The 20,038-nt window shown below is 45.8% G+C and overlaps 1 long non-coding RNA gene across 1 annotated transcript in view; it reads left to right on the top strand.

Annotated features, from left to right (window-relative positions):
- The window catches only part of LOC134944169 (uncharacterized), a 44,379-nt gene that overhangs the window by 22,235 nt on the left and 2,106 nt on the right, over window positions 1–20,038 (top strand). The gene's annotated exons all lie outside the window — the stretch shown is intronic.

The raw sequence follows: 20,038 nt of genomic DNA, 5'->3' as shown, positions 1-20,038 counted from the left end.
TGTCAGGGGCTCCAGGTGAGTCTGGAGGTGGAGCACTGGACCTATTTGGGATCTGTGTACAGAGTGGGCTATAGCTATGCCACCATATTTGACCAGGGCCCATCTGATGTCTCAGCAGCCCTGGAACCAGCAGGAGTTCACTTCCAGAGACAGGAAGTCTTATACAGTGAAACTATATACCACGTCTCCTGCAGCTGTCTCATCTGGGGGCAGTGTCGTACTGGGGCATGAAGGGTCCACCGGGGGAATGCAGTGGTAGTGACCCATGCATATGGGTGTGGTCAGTCTCCAGAGGGTGTGTGGCCAGTCACCACAGAGGCTTGGCTAGCTATTAGCGAGTCCATGGTCTGGGCGCCTTGATAAATATATACAGTAAATACTGCGAGTGCATGCCCATAATACACCTGAGTAATAACAATGCACTATAGAAAATACACCATAGTCCTGTGCAGTATAATTTAACATATGCATAATATATAACTAGTGCACAGTCTGGAACCTGATCCCTAGAGGAGGAGGAGAAGGTTCCCCCAGGCAGTGGGGCCCACCGGTGGTTTCCCCTGTGCCCCTGTGGGCCAGTCCAACCCTGGGCAAGGGGGTCACCATGGTGGTGGCATTGTGGTCTCTCTATACTCCATTTACAAACTCATACCCTCTGAGTCATCTCTTACATTCTCTAAATTTGAAGTTCATGCTGTACCCCTCCTCCAGCCTGTACACATTCGAGTTGCTGTCATTTCCCTTCAATTTCACTGACAACTCTGCTTCCTGGCTTCCTTACTTCCTGTCTTTAGATCAGGCCTGGCCAACCTGTGGCTTTCCAGCTTTTGTGAAACTACAAGTCCCATCATGCCCACCACAGTTTTGCCATTAGAAAATGCTAAAACTGTGGCAGGACATGCTGGGATGTGTAGTTTCACAACAGCTGGAGAGCGTCAGGTTGGCCAGGCCTGCTTCAGATCTTCCCAGGGCGACATCAATATCCCGACAGAATCCTCTGCCTCTAAACTCCTTACCCTCACATCATCATTTGGTCTCTTCCAATGGACCTCCTCACCCTCCCATGTGAGTGGACACTCATTCTAGAGTAATATTTCAAAACCCTCACAGTACTCTGACCACCCGCATCTCTTAGCCACTTTCAACTCCCTCCTCTGCTCAAACTCTTCCCTGCCCTTGAATTTGTCACCTACTTTACATCTAAAATTGACTCCATATGTCAGGATATCACATCCCACTAAACCCTGAGCAGCCCGCCCCCTCCTACCCCAGCCTACCCCTCCCCACCCATCTTACCAACTCTTGACTTCTTTTTCCCTGTTACTGGAGATGAAGTCATGGTCTGAACCCCCCTCCCCCTTCCACCTCCCCCTTGACCCTATCTCCTCTCACTTCTTTCTGCCTGTTCCCATTTTGCCCACCTCCTCAATCTCTCCCTCTCATCAGGCATTGTCCCCTTGTCTCTCCCATTCTTAAAAACCTACCCTTGATCCTAACACTCTCTCCAACCACGACCCATTTCTCTCCTCCCCTTTGCCTCCAAACTTGTTGAGTGTATTGTCTAAAACCGTCTTTCTTTCCTCTTAGTCCCTCCTTGACCCAGTCTGGCTTCTGTAATTTCCACTTCTCTGAAACTGCCCTCATGAAAGTCAGCAATGACCTTCTTGCTGATAAATCCAAGGGCCACTACACTATGCTCGTTCTCCTTGATCACTCTGCTGCTTTTGGCACTGTGGTGAGATACTGCCCTCTTCTGTATGTCCTCCTACCTCTTTGACTAGTCCTCCTGTCTCCTCTCATGACCCCATCTCCCCTACACTTCCACTAACAGTAGGTGCTTTTTATCTTGGACCTCTCTTTCTCTCTCTATACGTCCCCTTAAGGTGAGGCCATCAGCTCTTTTGATCTGCAATATCATCTCTATGCTGAGAATATCCAGATCTACCTTTCCTCACAACCTTTGACCCTCTCTCCTTATTAGTATCTCCAACTGTCTCTCTGTTATTTGTTCCTGGATGTCCGAGCACTTTCTTAGACGGAGCTAATCATCTTCCCAGACTCCTACATAACCCCGTTTCTCACAGTTTAATTATCTATTGACAGCACAACTATCACCTCTAGCCCCAAAGTGTGTTGTCTTGGAGTTATCCTTGGCTCCTTCCTCTCCTTCAAACCACACATTCAGCACCTTTCGCAGTTAGCCGTTTCAATCTCAATAACATTTCCAGGATCAGACCTTTTCTGACCCTGGATGCTACCAAGACCCTTATCCACTCACTGGTCATCTCCAGATAGGACTACTGTAACCTCCTTGTATCTGGCCTCCCTGATTCATGCCTCTCTTCACTCTATACTCAATGCTGCTGCCTGGCTCATCTTCCTCTCCAAACGTACTACATCTGCCTCCCCTCTCCTACAAGCCCTATACTGGCTTCCCTTCCCCTTCAGAACCCAATTCAAGCTTCTCACATTCACAAAGCCCTCACTTATTCCTCTCCCATTTACATCTCTGACCTTATCTCCCTTCACACGCCCACCCTCTTCGCTCCACAAATGCACTCCGTCTCTCCTGCCTACTGATTACTTCCACTCCCACCTCCAAGATTTTGCTGCTCCCTATCACTGGAATTCTCTCAATCTCCTTATCAGACTCTCCACCTCTCTACAAAACATTAAACATTAGACAGACTTTCAAGAACCACTTCATCAAACCCAGCCATCTCTCATGCTCGCTGTCTATCTGTGCCACCCCTGTCTATCTGCCCCTCCCCTTTAGAATGTAAGCTCTCACAAGCAGTGCACTCCTCCCTCATGTGCTTTGGCTTTCCGTACATACACTATCATCTACTCCTAACTGCCTACAATGGCACCTGACCCTTGGTTTCAGCCACTCTGATGCTTATTTCAGTGTCATGTGATGCAGCAGTGTTTATAAACCATGACCTTGTTCTGTATTATCTTGTACTGTAAGTTGGTTTCTTGATCTGTTTATTGTTTATGTACTTTGTTAGGCGCTACAGAACATTGTTAGGCGCTGAAGATCGCAATTTGCGATCCAACCTGAATTAGCGCCTATACCCATGTCTGATATGATATCAATCAGACACGGGTGAATTTTATTTATTTTTTTAATACAGAAATTTAAGCCGGGTACACACTGGGTGATTTCCGCCTAAAACATTAACGATAACGACATTTATTTTTAAGCTTATATCGTCCAGTGTGTATGGGGGTAATATTGGTGACCGATGAATGATCCACGCACCGTTCAGTGATCACCAATATTGAGCTGACATGCAGCTCAACCTGCCAACGTCGGGCTGAGCTGCATGTTCGGGAGTGCCGGCAGTGACGTCACTGTTCGTTATCATTGAACGATAACGTTCAGTGTGTATGTTCTATATTGTTAAACAATATAGTCGTTCACCGCTGGCATTTCAGCATCACCCAGTGTGTACCCGGCTTCACTATCATCCCTTGTTTGACAGGATTCGATGGTATATATAGTCATGTTTGGTCCCGGTTCTAAAAATACAGAGAAAAAAACTGCAGAGGGGTCCCCTGTATTTAAAGAACCGGCACCAGGATTTTGGACTGGTCCTGGTTCTAAAAATATGGAGGGGGGAAGGGGGGGGGGACATGTAGAGGTTCTCTGTATTTTTTAAACCAGGACCGGGCTACACTGGCCAGGGAGGCAATGCCACAGCCAGGGCACACGTTTTAATTGGTTCCAGCAGCTGTAGCATTACCCCCCAACTAGTCAGCCCTGGCTGGGACACCATGGGGAAGTGGGGACCTCCCCAATAAAGGGATACCCCCCTCCATCAGGGCACCCTAGACCAGGGCTGAAGCCCGGGGCTATCTATCCCCGGCATACCCTAGTGGTGGATGCCGAGTCGATGGCTTTAGAGTGTAAAATTAAACTAATATTGTCTTTTACAGTAGAACTTCAGCTCCCAGCAAGCTTCCCTTGCATACTGGTACTTGGAGAACCACAAGTACCAGCATGCGGTGCGTTAAGGGGCCAGCTGGTTCCTGTAGTGCTACCTGGAAAAGAAATATTACAATAAACACAGTACATCCCCCCTGTTGCCCTTCAAGTCCTCTTCTCACGTAGAAATCCAAGTCACCAAGAAAAATAAATAAATCACCTTTTCCATTGTAGATCGGTCATCTTCCTTCTAGTAGGCATCCCTATTGAGGTCAATTGACCTTGCTGTTAACCAAAACTGGAACTGTCCTCCTAGAGTAAGGACATTGGCAGTCAGTGGACAATAGAGTAAGGACAATGACAGAGTCAAACTCATAACTCTTCCCCCTTTGGCAGGTTATCAAACACCATACTAAATGGCAAACTGGACAGGTATGTTCCCTCCTCCCTGGTGTCCTCCAACTCATTGCCTCTAGGAACACCAAGGATATCAGATCATCTCCTTCATCTGCACATCCTGGAAGACGTGGGGGTCAGGAAGACATCTGCTAAACTATTCCCAAATACAGGATTAATCTAGCAGACTGAACGTAGTGGGTGTATTAGTAATGGGTGCAAGGTGCGGGGTATATCAACTCTGGGGTCCAGGGAGGCCCACACTATACTTACCTCTCCGTTGTGTTGCCACAGAAGTCACTTCACAATCTACTTTAGGCTTCAGAACAAAACTTGACTCATAAGTTTGAGGAACGATGGGAAGCTGACACAGAAAGACCTTCAATAAGGAGACTTAGCTGAAGCTTTCATTTTGACTCTAATTAAAAAACCTTTTAATTAGAAATGGTAGGCCTCCATATTCCAATCTAGACTTGCCTCATACTAATTTGCTTCCAGGCTGCCCCTTATTGATAAGCCAAACTAGCAGAGCACCAATTCCAGTATTTATATTTAGGTCATGGCTAGCCACTGTAAGAAAAGGTCACCCAGACCTGAATACATCACTCCCTCAAAATAAGAAAAAAAATTAAGATGGGAGGGATAGAGGGGAAATTAATTCTAAAAAATGCCTCAGGCAACTACTGGGATGCTCTCTGTATTGCACTGTGGTCACAGCGATGCTTTCTGTATTGTATAGTGTTCACTAATATGCTCACTGTCCTGCGTTGCAGTCCCTAAAGTACCCTCTGTATTGTATGGCACTCACTAGAATGCGCTCTGTATTCTTTGGAATGTTCTAGGATGCAGTCTGTATTTTACACTAGAAAGCTCACTGTATTGTATATTGCCCACTGGAACGTTATCTGTATTGTATGGTAAGATGTCATAAACATTATCCATACCCTCTTTGGAAGAGTCAAATCCCACACAATCTGGACAGATCAGTGTGAGAAAAATCTATTCAACACTGTAGTCATAAAAGATGACATTAATTATGCGTAATGTCCAGTAATATTCAATACAATGGGGATTTATTGCTTGTTTAAGAATGTATTATATTTTTGTTTTAGTCAGATCTCTAATATACAGTAAGTGCGCAGTAATCTGTACATCCTCACTTTTATCTGACTCTTATCAAGACTCCTGGAGCTACATTAATTCAACTCTTGGTAATGACCCATGATCACAGGAGGTCTGTTATAAAGAACGTTTCACCAACACCATTGCCCTCAAACCTGAGTCTCTATTTATGCTTTTCCTGGCTGCCTGTATCCATCTAGATAAACACGCTTTTCTTTAAAATATGAAAATTGTTTTTGCTTTAAAAATTACAATTTTAAACAAACATTTGATTCATTTCTCTGCTAAGTGCAGTTCCCTGAAATATGTATGATGTATGGGAGACACTCGACAGTGGTTACATTAATATTTTCCATTTGGAAATCTTGGCCGGTATGCAATGGTGCAAGTAGAAATTTTTTCTTAATGGTACTGATAGTAAAAATGGCCATGGCCACGTGTGTCGTGAGGGGGCGTGGTCACACAAAATTAGGGGAGTGGCTACATGACAATAGGGGCATGGCCACATTATGCCACACGTTATGCCCCTTACACATTATGCCAAACACTGTAATGCCCATTACACATTATGCCACACACCATAATGCTTATTACACATTATGCCACACACCATAATGCTTGTTACACATTATGCCATACACTGTAATGCCTCTTACATATTATGCCACACACCACTTTTATCACTGCTTAGTACATGTCCCCCTAGTCTATTGTGTTGCCACTTCTTTCTTCTGGGTAATCTATGCAGTAGTTGTAGAACAAGTGCTTTTTATCTGATAGTCCTGGTTGGTACTTTTTAAGGATGTGTGAGACTACGCCCCCCAAATTTGTTCACGCCCACACCAGTTCCCCATTAATATCTAATTAGCCCTGCAGGGAGGCACTGACCTGGCTCAGGACCCTCACCAGTTTTGGGGAGTCCCGCTACCATGTTACATAGGCAAAGGGCCTAATTCAGACTCAATCTTAGCAGCAAATTTGTTAGCAGATGGGCAAAACCATGTGCACTGCAGGTGGGACAGATATAACATGTGCAGAGAGAGTTAGAGTTGGGTGGGGCGTGTTCAAACTGAAATCTAAATTGCAGTGTAAAAATAAAGCAGGCAGTATTTACCCTGCACAGAAACAATATAACCCACCCAAATCTAACTCTCTCTGCACATGTTACATCTGCCCCACCTGCAGTTCATATGGTTTTGCCCAACTGCTAACAAAGTTGCTGCTACGATCAAGTGTGAAATGGGCCCCTAGAGCACTGAGTAAGAGCTCACTGTCACTAGTTGGGATGTGAGTCCGTACAGTAGTATTCTGCGTTACTGGTTACCAGCGCCATAACGCGACACTATCATGGTGATACTGTAACAGAGGGAAGCGCCTGGAAATATATTATACTGTACTTTCATATTCTCCAAATGAACTTAAAGCAGCAAATTTATAATATTCTAATACAAAAAAATAAAGAAATAATAGAAGCGGTGAATAGCGAGGTGATTATAGAGGAAACAGAAAACGTCTTTGATGTCCGTTTAATGACTGATTCCTTTGTGGTGTCGCCAAGTACAGTAAATCTCAGAGATCAGAATGGGAATGTCAGAGCAGATCTGGCTCCTGCTTAGGAAGTGATTATGAATTAATGATTAGCTGCATCACAATGAGGAAGAATCACTGAAGTGTCCCATGTGCGATACAAGTGGTCGGTGCGCTCTCAGAGGAGTGCCATGAATTAGACATCCACTGAGAGTATCGTACACGGGGTTAAGTAATAACAGTGCAGTTGATCGTTTGCTAGCAGTTTTTAGCAGCCGTGCAAACGCTATGCCGCCGCCCACTGGGAGTGTATCTTAGCTTAGCAGAAGTGCGAACGAAAGGATCACAGAGCGGCTACAAAATATTTTTGTGCAGTTTCAGAGTAGCTCCAGACCTACTCAGCGCTTGCGATCACTTCAGACTATTCAGTTCCTGTTTTGACGTCACGAACACGCCCTGCGTTTGCCCAGCCACGCCTGCGTTTTTACGAACACTCCCTGAAAACGGTCAATTGACACCCAGAAACGCCCTCTTCCTGTCTATCACTCTGCGGCCAGCAGTGCCACTGAAAAGCTTCGCTAGACCCTGTGTGAAACTACATCGTTCGTTGTAATAGTACGACACGCGTGCGCAGAAGTGCCGTTTTTTTTGCCTCATCGCTGCACAGCGAACGAAAGCAGCTAGCGATCAACTTGGAATGACCACCATAATGCTATCAAAGACTTTTTACAACAAGAGAATACTGAGCCAGTTTACAACCAGCAAACATTAGGCGCTGAGGGGGGTGCAAATGGTCCCCTTTGCAGAGCTTCACGGCGCAGCACAGAGGGTTTAACGGTTTTAGGGGGCGTGGCCTAACAGGCCTGATTAGGCCACGCCCACTTGGCACTCGGGCCCGTGGATATCCCAACGGCCCTGGTAACAAGTACATTTAATTGTCTAAATAGGCTGTTAGTACACAGTCAGGGGAAAAGTCAGGATTTCTGGAGGGAGGATTCCAAATGCGCAGGCCCAATGATCATGGTAAGCCACTTACCAGATTCTCTCTCTGGTGTGATGAGTGGGCACTCAGACCTACAGACACACACACAGCAGACTTGGCCGGGAAATCTGCTGCCGCTCCTTCCTGCCCATTTATACTGCATGTAGCGGCCTCTGGCTAGGCTGTGGGGAAGGGGGTTTCTGGGCAACTGGAACCCCCCTCATGCTTTTGCCTATTAAAGCCTATTACCACTCGCACACCCCTTAGGTCAGAGTCTCACAAACTCCACTGTGACAGTCCAGGTTTTAAGGATACCCACACTAGAGTCCAGGTGGTTAAATTAAATTGACTGAGGTACTAATTAAGTCACCTGTGCTCAGTCATAAGTATCCCTAAAACTTGGACTGTCATGACGGAGTTTGGGAAAGCATAGGCGCCGGTAATGCGCATCGGAACCTTCTCACAGTGGGGCCAGCAATGTTCCGGAGCAGGAGCTAAACTTTAAGTTATCAGTATTAAGTGTACCCATTTACAGCGCGGCTGCGCCAGATCAGCGAATCGGTCCGCGCGCTGAGCCCCACCAATGAGAGCTCAGCAGACGCCCGCCACTCTGAGTGACCTCTGACTCCAGCCTCGCATCAGCAGCGCAGCATTACGTCATCCCCGAATAATACCTGCTCTTTTTCTCTGCACATTTATCTCTCTCTTCTGCTTCTGATAGCTGGTGACATTTCACCAAATCCAGGACCCAGCCACTTGCATCACTCGCATTCACCTGATTCACAGCAACATAGAAATCCAGCTAACCTCATAAACATCACATGTCTTCCATCACCCTCCAGATCACTAAAATGTGCCTTATGGAATGCACGCTCTGTTTGTAACAAATTAACATCTATCCATGACCTCTTCATATCTAACAACATCAATCTGCTGGCTATAACAGAAACCTGGCTCACACAATCTGACACAGCCTCCCGTGCAGCACTGGCACATGGTGGTCTCCACTTTACACACACCTCCAGACCCGATAACCATAAAGGAGGAGGAGTTGGACTTTTACTTTCACAATCTTTTGCATATACTGTTCTACCACAGGTTCCATCACTCACATTTACATCATTTGAAGTACATTCCATTAGGGTTTACTCTCCTTTCTCTCTGCGTGTTGCAGCTATCTACCGCCCACCTGGGCATCCAAAACAATTTTTGGAAGATTTTTCTGCCTGGCTCCCTCACTTTCTATCCTCTGACATCTCCACCATTATCATGGGTGATTTCAATATTGCTATTGATTGTCCAAAATCTGCTGCGCATGCCTCCAAACTACTCTCTCTAACCTCCTCTCTTGGCCTCTCCCAATGGACTGACTCCTCTACTCATCAGGCGGGCCACTGCCTTGATCTAGTATTCACCAAACTATGCTCCATCTCTGAACTCACTAACACTCCTTTCCCCCTATCAGATCACAACCTTATCACCTGCATGCTTTCCTCTGTTAATTCAAACCCTGTGTTGCGGAAGTTCTCCAATCTTCCTCAAACTCGCAGAAATATTAACACAATTAATCTTCAAGAACTTTCCACTTCACTCCAACAACTGCTTTCACCTATTTCTGCATTCACCTCTCCTGAGATGGCTGTATCACACCTTAATAAGACTCTAGAACTAGCCCTTGATGAAGTGGCTCCAGCTACCCATCACACTCCACGTAGGCCTAGGTGTCAACCATGGCACTCCAAATCAACAAGACAACTACAAAAACTCACACGAAAACTTGAACGTCAGTGGCGTAAATCTCGTATTTCAAGTGACTTCCTCACATATAAGACAGTCTACCATTCTTATAAAAATGCCCTGGACACTGCCAAACAAACATATTTCCAAACTCTTATCTCTGCTCAAGCCTCTAACCCCAAACGACTCTTTAATACATTTAAATCACTTCTGAATCCTCCCGCACCTACCCCACCAGCCACTATATCAAGGCACAGGATCTTGCTTCCTACTTCAAGGAGAAGATTGATAAGATCCGAGATGAAATGGTATGCTCTTCGGCAGCCAGTGACCTGCTCCGTTCTGTACCTGAACCCTCTGGCACTCTTTCTTCATTTGATCCCACAAATGAAGATGAAGTATCATCACTCTTCTCATCCTGCTTCACTACTACCTCTCCTCTTGATCCTTTACCCTCACAAATAAGTAAAGCTCTGTCTCTGGTGCTCATCCCTACCTTAACTAACATCTGTAATCTCTCTCTCTCTACTGGTATTTTTCCTTCACTTTTCAAGCATGCAGTTATTACTCCCATTTTAAAAAAACAAAATTCTGACCCTAATGCTCTCTCAAACTACCGCCCTATCTCTCAGCTCCCTTGTCTCTCTAAGCTACTTGAGAGACTTGCCTACACTCGACTCACACACTTTCTTAACTCATACACTTTGTTGGACCCACTTCAGTCAGGCTTCCGTTCCCAACATTCCACAGAGACGGCACTGACTAAAGTGGTTAATGATTTGGTCACTACGAAGTCTAAAGGCCACTACTCACTACTTATTCTTCTAGATCTATCTGCTGCATTTGACACTGTAGACCACTCTCTTCTCATACAGACACTACAATCCCTAGGTCTTAAAGACACAGCCCTTTCTTGGTTCCTATCCTACCTATCTAATCACTCCTTCAGTGTTCGCTTCTCTGAATCTACCTCCTCTTCGCTACCTCTTTCAGTTGGAGTACCGCAAGGCTCAGTCTTGGGTCCTCTGCTTTTCTCTATCTATACCTCATCTCTTGGTAAACTAATCAGCTCTTTCGGTTTTCAGTATCATCTGTACGCAGATGATACTCAAATCTACCTATCCTCCCCTGACTTGTCCCTATCTGTACTGGACCGTGTCACTGAATGCCTTTCTGCCATCTCATCCTGGATGACATCTCGCCACCTCAAACTTAATATTTCAAAGACAGAGTTAATTATATTTCCACCGGCCAATAGTAAGTACCAACCTGATATCTCTATCACTGTTGAAAACTCTGACTATCTACCGTACCCCACAAGCTCGCTGCCTAGGTGTCATCCTTGACTCTGATCTGTCCTTTGTTCCCCACATTCAATCTGTCTCAAGATCATGTTACATGCATCTAAAAAACATATCCAATATACGGCCATACCTTACACAAGACACTGCTAAAACTCTAATCCACGCTCTCATTATCTCCCGCATTGATTATTGCAATAGTCTCCTAACTGGTCTTCCCAAAACAAGACTCTCACCACTACAATCCATTCTGAATGCAGCGGCGAGGCTTATCTTCCTTGCTAGACGTTCATCGTCTGCAGATCCACTCTGTCAGTCCCTCCATTGGTTACCTGTACTCTACCGCATTCAATATAAAATACTTTTACTCACACACAAGGCCATTAACCAAACTACACCAACGTACATCACTTCGCTTATCACAAAATATCTCCCAACCCGACCTCTTCGCTCTTCACAAGATCTGCGTCTCTCATCCACACTCATTACTCGCTCCCACTCACGACTGCAGGACTTTCATCGGGCTGCACCCACCCTGTGGAATGCCCTACCACGCACAATAAGACTCTCCTCTAGTCTCCAAACCTTCAAGCGTTCCCTCAAAACTCACCTCTTTAGGCAAGCGTATCAAATTCCTGAACCGCCCACATAACTTTCATAAACCTTCCTATCAAATTACATCCACTCTTTACAGTCCACACATATCCGCACATGTCTTCTCATTCTATGCAATAGATAGCACCTTTCCTTGTGTACATATGCCTATTTCCCTATAGATTGTAAGCTTGCGAGCAGGGCCTTCCTACCTCTATGACTGTTATCACCCAGTTTGTTATTGTTATTTCAAATTGTAAAGCGCAACGGAATTTGCTGCGCTATATAAGAAACTGTTAATAAATAATAAATAAATAAATATGGCCAAGTATCATATGCTGCCTTTTTCTTCATATATTTGGATGTGGTATATGATGTCGACATCCAAAATGCCAACATTCAGAATGTTGTCAATAGAATGTTGACACGGACGCTATTTTGAAATGGACGTAATGTCACCATGATCAGAATGTCGACGGTATATCAACACTGTTATATTCCTAAACCAAACACTGACATGTATTGTCAACATTCCGAATGCCGACATAAATACCTATATATTTTGCAGGGGCAGCAAAAGAAAACGTTTCTTAAACTTAGAGAACGCTTTCAGCATCCGTGAACAAATCCGGCAGAGAAACCAGATGTTTCCCCAAGGGCTGGCCCTGTCCCCGCACATGTGACGTTATGATGTCACAATGAGGGGGCAGAGCCATGGGACCAGGAAAAAGCTAAGTGTCCAGAATGCCCCAGGCTGCAGGCACCCAAATACAAGTACTGCCCCCTAGGCCCCCCCTCCCTAGTTACTGTATGTCCCTGGGCTACACTGGAAGCAGTGACCAGGGGGGTTGTTACATTGACATAGCCTCACAAATTAAAGATTTGGTTATGAAACCCTCTGCGGAGAAACCTTTATGCAGCTTTCAAAAAGGTGGATTAAGGTCAAAGCAGAAACCATAGAGTATTTTTGGATCATTTTGGTTACATTGTATCCGACGTGTTAGAAGGAGCTGTTGGTTTCCCTGTCACTTCATAAATTCTAACGCATTTCACCATTTGGCTGCACTGGGCGATCTTGATACCGCTAGTGAGCTGATGATTAGCCGGCTTCCATATTGCACTGTTCCCATGTTCTAGACATTTGTGCCACATTTGGCAGAACTTCATCTGTTGGTCCGGCGTTGCGGTGCTGACCGCATCTTTGCATTTCAGCTGGTAGAATTCTTCCTGCCTTTCCCTATACATATAGGTGACCCAGGGCTGTTTCTAGCCAATTTGGCTCCCAGTGCAAACTGTAAAAAAAAATGCAACACACACACAGACATAAAAAATATATATTTTGTGCGCGTGGGACATGGCCTCAATAAAATGGGCGTGGTCTTGATAAAATGGTCGTAGCCTTGCAGGAAAAGATTACCTTCCACCCCAGTTTTTGACCCTGCACCAACAGAGCTCAGCCACCACAGGAAAGAAAACATTTCCACCATATTAAGTCCCACACAGTAATGTCTCTTGCACTATATTATGCCATATACCACAATGCCCGTGATACATTATGCCCCACAGTAAGGCTTCTAATTACTTTTAAATTACCTGCTTGTTGCCAGGGCTTTCATGCTCGTTGCCAGGGGTCTGTAATGCTCGTTGCCAGCGGTTTCATGTTCTGGCTGTCATGGTCGTTGCCAAGGGTGTGTAATGCTCGTTGCCAGGGGTGATGCTCTCTGGTGCCAAAGACCAGCACCAGCGACTCCCTGCTATTACCATTTCTCATACGTCCTAGAGGATGCTGGGGATGCTTCAAAAACCATGGGGTATAGACGGGATCCACAGGAGACATGGGCACTTTAAGACTTTAAATGGGTGTGAACTGGCTCCTCCCTCTATGCCCCTCCTCCAGACTCCAGTTAGATTCTGTGCCCAGGGAGACTGGTCACAAACAAGGGGAGCTCTACTGTATCATGTGACCACTTCTATCTCCACTTAGGCAGTATGCACTTATTTTCTGGCTAGGACTCAGTTCTCCAAAGTGTCCTCAATAAGTTTTAGATATGGATATTACCATGGTCTCATTGCAATTACTAAACTTACAAACTCCCATAGGATCCTCATTAGTACTGTCCATTTGGAATCTCTGGACATTCCCCTGTTGCCATTGGACCTCGACCTGCAATTGAGAACCAAGGGGACTTCTTCCTGAGACCATGGTAATATCCATATCTAAAACTTATTGAGGACACTTTGGAGGACTGAGTCCTAGCCAGATAATAAGTGCATACTGCCTAAGTGGAGATAGAAGTGGTCACATGATAATTTGAGAGACTCTCAATTCTTTTATTAATTTTATTACCCTTTTGACAACTAGATTTGTTGTAATCATTTTTAGCTTAATCTTTAATAAATGTATGAATAATTTTTTATTGTTAAACTTGCATCCGTTCATTATTTGAAATCCAGCCGGCGCCAGTATACTCTTTTGTTCTGTAATGGTAGTGTCTTGTTTGGTGACGGCCTCGCTGACCTGGTATCTATGGCTACTGCGGGTAAGTCGTCATTTTTACCTTATGTTCCTGCGCAACAAAAGAAAACGCCCCTCTATCAGATGCAGTCCTTTCGGCCCAATAAATACAAAAAAGGACGAGGCTCCTCCTTCCTTGCTGCGAGAGGAAGAGGAAAGGGAAAAAGGTCACAGTCTGTGGCAAGTTCCCAAGAACAGAAGTCCTCTCCGGCTTCTACCAAATCCACCGCATGACGCTGGGGCTCCTCTGCAGGAGTCCAGACCAGTGGGGGCACGTCTCCAACTCTTCAGTCAGGTCTGGGCTCACTCGGCCCTGGATCCTTGGATATTAGAAATAGTGACCCAAGGGTACAAATTAGAGTTTCAAGACGTGCCCCCTCACCGATTTTTCAAATCGGCCTTGCCAGCTTCTCTTCCAGAAAGGGAGGTAGTATGCGCTGCGATACTAAAGTTGTGTCAAAATCAAGTCATTGTCACGGTACCCCCGTCGCAACGGGGGGAGGGTTTTTATTAGAGTCTGTTTGTGGTACCAAAGCCGGATGGCTCAGTCAGACCGATTCTGAACCTAAAATCCCTCAATTTCTATTTAAAAAGTTCAAATTCAAGATGGAATCTCTCCGAGCAGTGATCTCCAGTCTGGAGGAGGGGGATTTTATGGTGTCGGTCGACATAAAGGATGCCTACTTACACGTTCCCATATATCCTCCACATCAGGCTAACCTGAGGTTTGCGGTTCAGGATTGTCATTACCAATTTCAGACGTTGCCGTTTGGTCTGTCCACGGCTCCGAGAATTTTCACCAAGGTTATGGCAGAAATGATGGTTCTCCTGTGCAAGCAGGGAATCACAAATATCCCGTACTTGGACGATCTCCTCATAAAGGCGAGATCCAAGGAGCAACTGCTGAAAAACGTTACGCTCTCACTGACAATTCTGCAACAACATGGTTGGCTCCTAAACTTGCCAAAATCACAGTTGGTTCCGACGACACGGCTGTCGTTCCTGGGTATGATTCTGGATACAGAATTACAGAGAGTTTTTCTTCCAGTGGAAAAGGCTCTGGAAATACAGAACATGGTAAAACAGATTCTGAAACCGGCAAGAGTGTCGATTCTTCAATGCACTCGGTTGCTGGGGAAGATGGTGGCGGCCTACGAGGCCATTCAGTTTGGCAGGTTCCATGCCAGGGTGTTTCAGTGGGACCTGTTGGACAAGTGGTCCGGGTCTCATCTGGACATGCACCGGAAAATAATCCTATCTTCCAGGACCAGGATCTCCCTTCTCTGGTGGCTGCACAGTTCTCACCTTCTGAAGGGACGCAGGTTCGGGATTCAGGATTGTATCCTGGTGACCACGGATGCAAGTCTCCGAGGCTGGGGAGCTGTCACACAGGGGAGAAATTTCCAGGGAAAATGGTCAAGCCAGGAAGCTTGTCTGCACATAAACATTCTGGAATTAAGGGCCATTTACAACGGCCTTCTGCTAGCGGAACATCTTCTTCGCGGGCTGCCCGTCTTGATTCAGTCAGACAACATAACAGCAGTGGCGTACATAAACCGCCAGGGCGGAACAAAGAGCAGAGCGGCGATGGCGGAGGCCACGAAAGTTCTTTGCTGGACGGAGAGACATGCAAGCACCCGGTCAGCAGTCTTCATTCCAGGAGTGGACAACTGGGAAGCAGACTTCCTCAGCAGACACGATCTCCATCCAGGAGAGTGGGGTCTTCATCAAGAGGTCTTTGCAGAAGTGACAAGTCGTTGGGGAATTCCTCAAATACACATGATGGCAAGAAACTTCAGAGATATTGTTCCAGGTCGAGGGACCCTCCGTCGGTCTATGTGTTCCCTCCACTTCCATTCATTCCAAAGGTGATAAGGATCGTAAGAAGAACAAGGGTTCAGGCGATACTCATTGTTCCAGACTGACCAAGGAGGGCCTGGTATCCAGATCTTCAGGAGTTGCTCATAGAAGATCCCTGGCCTCTTCCTCTACGAGAGGACCTGTTACAACAAGGACCGTGCGTGTATCAAGACTTACCGCGGCTGCGTTTGACGGCATGGCGGTTGAACGCCAAATCCTAGCCCAAAAGGGTATTCCCAGTGAAGTCATTCCCACACGAAAAGAAGTAAAGGCAAAGCATTACCACCATATTTGGAGAAAATATGTATCTTGGTGTGAATCCAAGAAGGCTCCTACGGAGGATTTTCAGCTGGGGCGTTTGCTCCATTTTTTGCAAGCAGGTGTGGATGCGGGCCTAAAGTTAGGCTCCATTAAAGTACAAATTTCGGCCTTATCAATATTCTTTCAGAAAAAATTGGCCTCCCTTCCAGAAGTTCAGACCTTCGTGAAAGGCGTGCTGCACATCCAACCTCCCTTTGTGTCCCCAGTGGCACCATGGGATCTTAATGTGGTGTTGCAGTTCCTGCAATCTCATTGGTTTGAACCTTTACGTAAGGTTAAGTTAAAATTCCTTACTTGGAAAGTAGTCATGTTGTTGGCCTTGACATCCGCAAGGCGGGTATCTGAATTGGCGACTTTGTCTCACAAAAGCCCCTATTTAATCTTCTATGCTGATAGAGCGGAGTTGAGGACTCGTCAGCAATTTCTGCCAAAAGTGGTTTCATCGTTTCACGTAAACCAGCCTATTGTGGTACCAGTGGCTACTGACGCCTTGGCGGAATCGAAGTCTCTCGATGTGGTCAGAGCTTTGAAAATCTATGTCGCCAGAACGGCTCAGATTAGGAAAACAGAGGCTCTGTTTGTCCTATGGGCTCCCAACAAGATTGGGGCTCCTGCTTCCAAGCAGACTATGGCACGCTGGATCTGTAATACAATTCAGCAGGCTCATTCTACGGCAGGATTGCCGTTACCAAAATCGGTGAAGGTCCATTCTACCAGAAAGGTGGGCTCATCCTGGGCGGCTGCCCGAGGGGTCTCGGCATTACAGCTTTGCTGAGCTGCTACTTGGTCGGGATCAAACACTTTTGCGAAGTTTTACAAGTTTGATACCCTGGCTGAGGAGGACCTCTTGTTTGCTCAGTCGGTGCTGCAGAGTCATCCGCACTCTCCCGCCCGTTCTAGAGCTTTGGTATAAACCCCATGGTTTTTGAAGCATCCCCAGCATCCTCTAGGACGTATGAGAAAATAGGATTTTAATACCTACCGGTAAATCCTTTTCTCTTAGTCCGTAGAGGATGCTGGGCGCCCGTCCCTGTGCGAACACTATCTGCAGTACTTGTTTCATAGTTATTGCTTGTGTTACACAAAGGTTGTGTTTCAGTTATGGTCAGCCTGTTGCTGATTTTGTTCATGCCGTTGACTGGAATTCTGTTTAATGCCATGTGTAACGGCCTGTTTGTGGTGTGAGCTGGTATGTATCTCACCTTAGTTTAACAATAAATCCTTTTCCTCGAAATGTCCGTCTCCCTAGGCTCAGTTCCTATAACTGGAGTCTGGAGGAGGGGCATAGAGGGAGGAGCCAGTTCACACCCATTTAAAGTCTTAAAGTGCCCATGTATCCTGTGGATCCCGTCTATACCCCATGGTTCTTGAAGCATCCCCAGCATCCTCTACGGACTAAGAGAAAAGAATTTACCGGTAGGTATTAAAATCCTATTTTCCCTCTCCTCCCAGCCATAGTAAACCACTTGCGGGGCGGAGTTTCGTGAAATGACGCAGTTGTGCCATGACATCACTACGCAACCACGTCATTTCTCAAAACTCCACCCAGCGAGCGGGGTACTATGGCTGGGAGGAGGGGGAGCTGGTAATAGCTGCTTTCAAGTGCCACAGCAGGCACCCTGTACAATCGCACGGCTAGCCCGTCGCTAGAAACCGCGCTGATGTGACCTGCGGTGATGAAGCCGTCATACGTGAATGTTACAACACTGCCTTGCTTTGTAAGTTTCTTCACTGACAAGAGGCTGCTTTCATAACTATAGACCTGATTCATGTGTGTAAGTAAAGCAAACAAAAAAGCAAGTAACTGTCTGCAACAAACCATGCTGATATGTAAGGGGAGCAAATACGGTGCATCCGGAAAGTATTCACAGCTCTTCACTTTTTCCACATTTTGTTATGTTACAGCCTTATTCCAAAATGGTATAAATATTTTTTCCCCTCAAAATTCTACACACAACACCCCATAATGACAACATAAAAAGGATTTCTTTTTGAGATTTTTGCAAATTTATTAATAATAAAAAACTAAGAACTCACATGTACATAAGTATTCACAGCCTTTGCCATGAAGCTCAAAATTGAGCTCAGGTGCATCCTGTTTCCACTGATCATCCTTGAGATGTTCCTTCAGCTTATTTGGAGTCCACCTGTGGTAAATTCAGCTGATTGGACATGATTTGGAAAGGCACACACCTGTCTATATAAGGTCCCACACTTGACAGTGCATGTCTGAGCACAAACCAAGCATGAAGTCAAAGGAATTGTCTGTAGACCTCCGAGACAGGATTGTCTCAAGGCACAAATCTGGGGAAGGGTACAGAAAAATATCTGCTGCTTTGAAGTTCCCAATGAGCACAGTGGCCTCCATCATCCTGTCAAGGTTGAAATTTTTCTGAACAGAACATGTTAGTTTACGGCGTTCATTTGCGTAGCACACCTTCGGTGCGGGTATGCGCATGGTAATACCTTAATAAACAGAGTACGATAATATATATGTTCTGGTATTATGGTCCATCGCACGGCACAATACGATTTAATTAGCAATAAAAAGTATTAAACACAGGTACAGATAACACACAAGTGCAGGTATAACAAGCAATGGGGTCATTCCGAGTTGATCGCACGTAGCAACTTTTTTCAGCCTGTGCGATCAACTAGACGCCGCCTATGGGGGAGTGTAATTTAGCATAGCAGGGTTGCGATTGCTTGTGCAGCCCTGCTATGCTAAAAAAGTTTCCTGCAAAACAAGACCAGGGTCAGACCTACTTACCCTGTGCGATGAATCCAGCGTTGCAGGTCCCGAAATTGACGTCAGACATCCGCCCTCCAAACGCCTGGACATTTTTTTTTCATTATATACTATGCTAGGTGGCACCTATAATGGCTGGCCACTCCAGCATATGGCAACGCCCCTTAGTGGGCCCCTGTGATTGCATTTCCCTGGTGGGCCCATGATGCCCCAGTCTGACACTGGGCAGTAACATAACAAAATGTGGAAAAAGTAAAGCTCTGTGAATACTTTCCGAATACACTGAATTTGTATATTTTCTGTGCAGGGTAAATACTGGCTGCTTGTGCATGTAGCCCACACGTGCAGTGCATTTGTCACTTTCCTTGTTCCTACTGAGGAGAGTTACAGCAACACTTCCAGGAGGGCGGGAGAATAAGCTTCAGCATTAGCTAAATGACGCATGACTCCAGAGTAAATATCCCAGTCACATTCCGGTGACGCATCAGGCTGAGTGAAAGGAAGTGTCATCCTCTGTTTAGAGCACGTCTGCTGATTATTCTGCATCTCCAGATAATTCATTATAGGTTTCCAGACTTGGCAGCTGGACTGTAGGTGAGCGGGTTCCTTTCTGCAGCACATCTGCTTGTTCTGCTGACAATAATTGTATCAGTGTCTCGGGTCTGTGCTGATGATTCTGGTCTGGAATACAGGTTGCGTATGTAACGTGTACGGTTCTATAACGCCCGTAGTTTTGTACGCTTGATTTTAAAGCATGCGCAGAGCAAAAAAACAGATACGCTCCGCAATCAGTTGTACGGTCCACTCCGCATCAGAGCCGGCTCAGCGTCTACATCAAGGAAATAAATCTGCTTCACGCCCTCTGACCACGCTGTAATATGCTCGTTATTATTGATCCCAGCAGCAAATTTGTTAGCAGTTGGGCAAAACCATGTGCACTGCAGGTGGGGCAGATGTAACATGTGCAGAGAGAGTTAGATTTGGGTGGGGTGTGTTCAAACTG

The sequence above is a fragment of the Pseudophryne corroboree genome, chromosome 7 (assembly GCF_028390025.1).
Source record: "Pseudophryne corroboree isolate aPseCor3 chromosome 7, aPseCor3.hap2, whole genome shotgun sequence".
In the NCBI taxonomy this organism is placed as follows: Eukaryota; Metazoa; Chordata; class Amphibia; order Anura; family Myobatrachidae; genus Pseudophryne; species Pseudophryne corroboree.
This window is presented reverse-complemented; position numbering and strand designations above follow the sequence as displayed.